We start from the raw sequence: 5,515 nt of genomic DNA on the forward strand, positions 1-5,515 counted from the left end.
CTTTAGTGTTGTTATAGGATTTATTGCAATCTAATAAAAACAAATAAGAAATGTGGGAAATAGGAAATAAAAAGAAGCAAAATGACCAAATAACTCCCATGAATACTCTTAAATTTAAAGATGTCAAGAATGGAATATCAGCTTAATTTAATCAAACATAAAGTGAAAAGGCCTCCTTTAAGTTTACTGCAAAAATAAACACAAAATCAAGAGCGACACGCCCCAAAAACGTCTCATTCTCTCTTCTGTCTCCACTCATTCTTTTATATTCTCTTAAGATAATGGGGACGGGGTCGTGTGATAACAAAACAAGCTAATTGGGGACTATATTTTTGTTGCAAGAACTTTGGCTCTTCAGAAATTTCTATGTTGGCTTCCACAGATTGTGCATCCACTAGAAACTCAGTGTTTTTGAGGAACTACCAGGAGTGGCTGGAGTGGAGGCCAATGACGCTATAGCTACATATAGGTACATATAGATCACCGTTATCCTCAACCCAAAAGACCACCAGTTGGCGCAGCAATACTAAAGATAGGAGGTTGTGGTCGTTCCCCAAGGGTCAATCTTAGGTCCAAGCCTTTTTAATCTTTACATGCTTCCTCTTGGGGACGTCATCAGGAGCCACGGCATCAGCTTCCACAGCTATGCTGACGATACGCAGCTGTACATCGCCGTGGCTCCTGGTGACACAGGGCCAGTTGATGCCCTTTTTAACTGTATTCTAGATATCCAGTCATGGATGGCAGAAAACTTCCTACAGCTCAACCAGGACCAAACAGAGGTCTTAGTTATTGGTCCTGAAGGTCCGAGAGAGAAACTTTTACCAAAATTAAAGGATTTTAAGCCATCTCAATCTGTAAGAAATCTGGGTGTGATCTTTGACTCTGAGCTTAGTTTATCCCACACATCAAAAACATAACAAAGGTAGGTTTTTACCACCTGAAGAATATAGCCAGAGTCCGCCCGTTTCTCTCTCAGGCCAGCACGGAGGTGCTGATGCACGCTTTTATCTCTTGTCGTCTAGATTATTGTAATGCCCTGCTCTTGATTATTGTAATGCCCTGCTCTCTGGTCTTCCCAATTATTCAAAACTCAGCTGCACGGGTGCTGACGAGGACCAGAGGGCGGGAGCACATCACACCGGTTTTAGAATCGCTGCATTGGCTACCCGTGCGTTTCAGGCTCGATTTTAAGGTTATTTTATTCGTTTTTAAATGTCTTAATGGTCTTGGCCCGACTTATTTATCTGACCTGCTTTTATTCTATCAACCCTCGCGGACTCTGAGGTCCTCCGGCACCGGCCTTTTAACCATCCCACATGTAAGCTCTAAAACGCACGGGGAAGCGGCCTTCAGTTATTCTGGTCCCCGACTGTGGAACAGCCTGCCGGAGAACCTCAGGGCCGCAGAGACTGCTGAGATTTTTAAAAAGAGGCTCAAGACACACCTTTTTAATCAGGCCTTTAACTGATTTTCTGATTATTTTTAATTTCTTTTATGTTCTCATGCTTTTTTTATGTCTTATCCTTATTTTACTTGATACCTTTACTGTTTTACTCCCTCAGTTCTTAGTTTTTAAGTTTTTAGCTTTACACCTTTTATCCCATTTACTGTTTCAGTCCTTCAGTTTTAGCTCCAGCCCTGCGATTGACTGGCGTCCAGTCCAGGGTGTACCCTGCCTCCGCCCATTGTGCTGGGATAGGCTCCAGTCCCCCTGCGACCCTCAGTGGAGGAACAAGCAGTAGAAAATGAGTGAGTGAGTTTTTAGCTCCAGTGTTTCCTCATGGGGTTTCCTCATGGGGGCCTGCCAGGCTGGGAGATGTTTCCGGTCTACCGCTGGGGGTGCTGTCCCGTGGACAGCTCTGGCCTGGGTGGTTAGGGGGCTCTGTGCTTTGTGTGGAGCCTCCGGTCTGTCCGGGTCAGGGTGGTCTTTGTGGCGGTACCACCTGTGGCCACGGACCGTGACCTCCCTCGGCCTGGTGGGCCTCCAAAGGTGGCGTCTCCTTCGCCTCAGGTCTCGGTGCCCAGCCATGTCTCAGCGTGTTTGTGTGCGTGTTTGATTTTGTGTATGCATGTGTGTGTGTGTATCTGTGTGTGTGTCCTTTTTCTTGATTCTCTTGTTTCTCTTTGTTGTTTTTATCCTCTGTGAGGCACTTTGTGCTACCCAGTGTATGAAAAGTGCCATATAAATAAAGATTGAATTGAAAAATTGAATCACTTATGTGTAATAACTATAATCAGTTAATCAAGAATGAGACAAATGTGTCACGAATACTTGGCTCAAGGTAGCCATGACATACAAATGGGGAGACCAACGATGAGGATTTTCAACCCAACATAACATAACAGCCTATGTATAGTTTCACAAAACTACTGAAACAAAGAATTCAACCACAGGCTATCAATAAGAGATTACAGATGCGCTACGGAGAGATCCCCGTATCTAACCCGTCCCCCTCTAAACTCAACCCTAGTCTTCGCACTCAGCCCCAGAGCAGAAATTTTTAAACACACGCACCAATGGAATCAGGCCTCCTAGACTGCGGGAAACCTTAAACCACGATTGTGTCTTCCACCCAGGCCGCAGTGCAAAAACAACTAAAATAACAAACAGCGCAAAAGCGCACTACCGCCTACCACAGGGAACTCTCCAGCGAGATCGCTACTTTTTAAACAACTCGCAATCTCAACCTAGTCAGCTTTCAAATCAAGAGCGTTCACTTGCTTTTTATACCCCCTCAACTAAGGATTTTTGCCAATAATCTCAAAATCGGTCTTCCCCAAAACATAACAGCTGATAATTTATCAGCTACCCAAGCGTATTACGCACGCCGTACTCAATGATCGGGTACTCCCCACTTTACCTTCAAAGCGTACCCACCAACATGCACGAACCACGATCCAACTTCACAGCTTCGGACGAGCCCCCATATGTCACGAATACTTGGCTCAAGGTAGCCATGACATACAAATGGGGAGACCAACGATGAGGATTTTCAACCCAACATAACATTTATTAAAGAACCCAGTGGAATATAAAACAGAAAAGTCCATATAGTCACAAAGAGGGAAACTCCAAACTCCTGCGGCCGTGACGAGCTCCGGGCTCATCTGACGAACTCCACTGCAGCACACCAGATAGGACGAGAGGGGTTCTCCTCGACGCTCTCCAGACAGGTTTTATACCTGGACTCGTCAGGCAGCCAATCCCAGCAGATGGGCCACAGGCGAGCAGGTGAACATGCTGGGTCGACTGGAAACGCTTGGCACTCCCCCTGCAGGTCAGCCAGGGAATTGCTCTTCCAGCCAGCCCCGACAACAGTGAGGCACGACAGAGCCGTCACAAAAAAGCTATATAGCCTATGAGCGTCATATCATCAAATCTGCCTAGAACGGCTCTTGGATGAGAGGTGAAACGCCCTCAAAAAAATCAAACAAGATTCAACTCCGATAAATGAAATCAACTTAAAAGCAATGTGCCATGGCCAGGGATCGAACCCGGGCGGTGCGGGCCAGTTGACAATTGCTGTAACAGACACCTGATTGAAACCTCCTGAAGACCCCAGAGGGAGAGTTCGAATCCAGCTTTGGGCATTATCAAAGAGAAGATATTTGATTGAAAAATTCACGATCACAAAAATGTTTAAAGTGCATAGCAGTGTCTGTGAGGTTTATGAGCCACAAATGCTGCTCTTTTTAGGAGCACAGCCATCTATTAAACTGTAGTTTGTGTCATAGCATAGTTTTATTGACAAATTCTAAATTGCAAGTAGCAGATATGAACAGGGAAATGCTACGTTATCTGCTTATTCTGTTACAAATAATCTGATGAGATAGGTGTGGAGTTAATTCAGTTGGGGATAGACAGATGGAATATTAGTGTTGTTAGTATGATACTTGAGTTCTTTAGATATTGTTTTCAATTCAGGAATCTGCCGCCTTGAGTTGGCTTTTGTTGAAGACAGAAATGTTGACAATAGTGTGGACCAAAGTGGGAAATTCAATTTTATTTAAACACACACACACACCACACACACACACACACACACACACACACACACACACACACACACACACCACACACACACCACACACACACACACTCATAAAATATTGAATGTCAAACGATGTACAATAGTGCAACATAAATCTCAATGTTAGAAGTACTTAAGCAGTGAATTACATCTGGCTGGATAATTATCAGGAACACTGGCGGCCTCTGCTGACCCAGTGGAAGAGTGCAAAAAGCTTACAGCACCTGGTATTCCCAGGCGGTCTCCCATCCAAGTACTAACCAGGCCTGACCCTGCTTAGCTTCCGAGATCGGGCGTTCTCAGGGTGGTATGGCTTCCATTTTGCTTTGTCACTGTTGACATGTGATCTCATACGTCACTGCACTGTTCTGTATAAATGTGGATTTGTCAATAAAGTTTCGTGTTAGTTCCGGTCCGACGACGACCGAGTGATAGGTGTGATTTCTTCCTCCGTCGAGAATAATAATAACGCAAGTTATTCCTCGCAATGACTGCGCCACAAGCGCCAACAGGTTATGGGCCCAGGCGAGATGTAGGTAACCGATGGGTGAGACTGTGTTTTGACGGAGACGAGCGAAACTACGAATTATGGGAGACGAAGCTGTTAGCACACATGCGGCTACTGGGGCTAAAAGAAACTCTTCTAAAAGAACCCGCCGCGGACAACGTGGAGGCGGATATCCTGAAGAACGAGGAGTCGTATGCCGAAATGATCCAGTTTTTGACGATAAAAGTTTGTCCCTTATCATGAGAGAGGCGGCTGACAACGGGAGAAAAGCCCTTAAGATATTAAGGGACCATTATGCCGGTAAAGGAAAACCCCGTATTATAAGCCTGTACACCGAGCCAACATCCCTGCAGAAAGCGGTGAGTGAAAGTGTCACGGACTCTATTATCCGGCTGAGACGGCAATAACAGCTCTAAGAAATGCTAATGAGACACTCAGTGATGGGCTCTTGATTGCCATGGTGTTAAAAGGATTACCTGAGGCCTATAAACCATTTTCCATCCCTATCACTCAAGGAGATGATAATCTAACTTTTTCCGACTTCAAGACAAAGCTAAGAAGTTTTGAGGACACGGAAAAGTTTCGCACGGTTTCTGAGGACAACATCATGAAAGTGGCTGCACCTGTCTCAGATTGGAGACGCAGAGAGAGACATGCATGTCCAGAGATTACATGTTACACGTGTGGCGAGAAAGGACATAAGGCGCGTGTATGTCCAAATGAGCGCCAAGAAAGGAAGACACAATGGTGTGGATATTGGAAAAGTTCTACACACAAGGATGCATCGTGTCGACGCAAAAAGAAGGATAACATAAAACAAGCAGCAGATGACATCTGTGAGGAACAATCGTACGCATTTAAAGTGAGTGAATGTCAACTTGGCCTGAAGCACAGGGGACTCATGGTCGACACTGGAGCGACTTCGCATATAATAACGGATGTACAAAAGTTCCTTAAGTTTGATGAGTCATTC

General features: G+C 45.1%; 1 pseudogene; it reads right to left on the reverse strand.

The window, feature by feature from the left end:
• Window positions 1–4,246: 4,246 nt before the first annotated feature.
• On the reverse strand, window positions 4,247–4,355 carry LOC130520026 (5S ribosomal RNA; annotated as a pseudogene).
• Window positions 4,356–5,515: the final 1,160 nt, after the last annotated feature.

The sequence above is a fragment of the Takifugu flavidus genome, unplaced genomic scaffold (genome assembly GCF_003711565.1).
Source record: "Takifugu flavidus isolate HTHZ2018 unplaced genomic scaffold, ASM371156v2 ctg267, whole genome shotgun sequence".
Classification (NCBI taxonomy): Eukaryota; Metazoa; Chordata; class Actinopteri; order Tetraodontiformes; family Tetraodontidae; genus Takifugu; species Takifugu flavidus.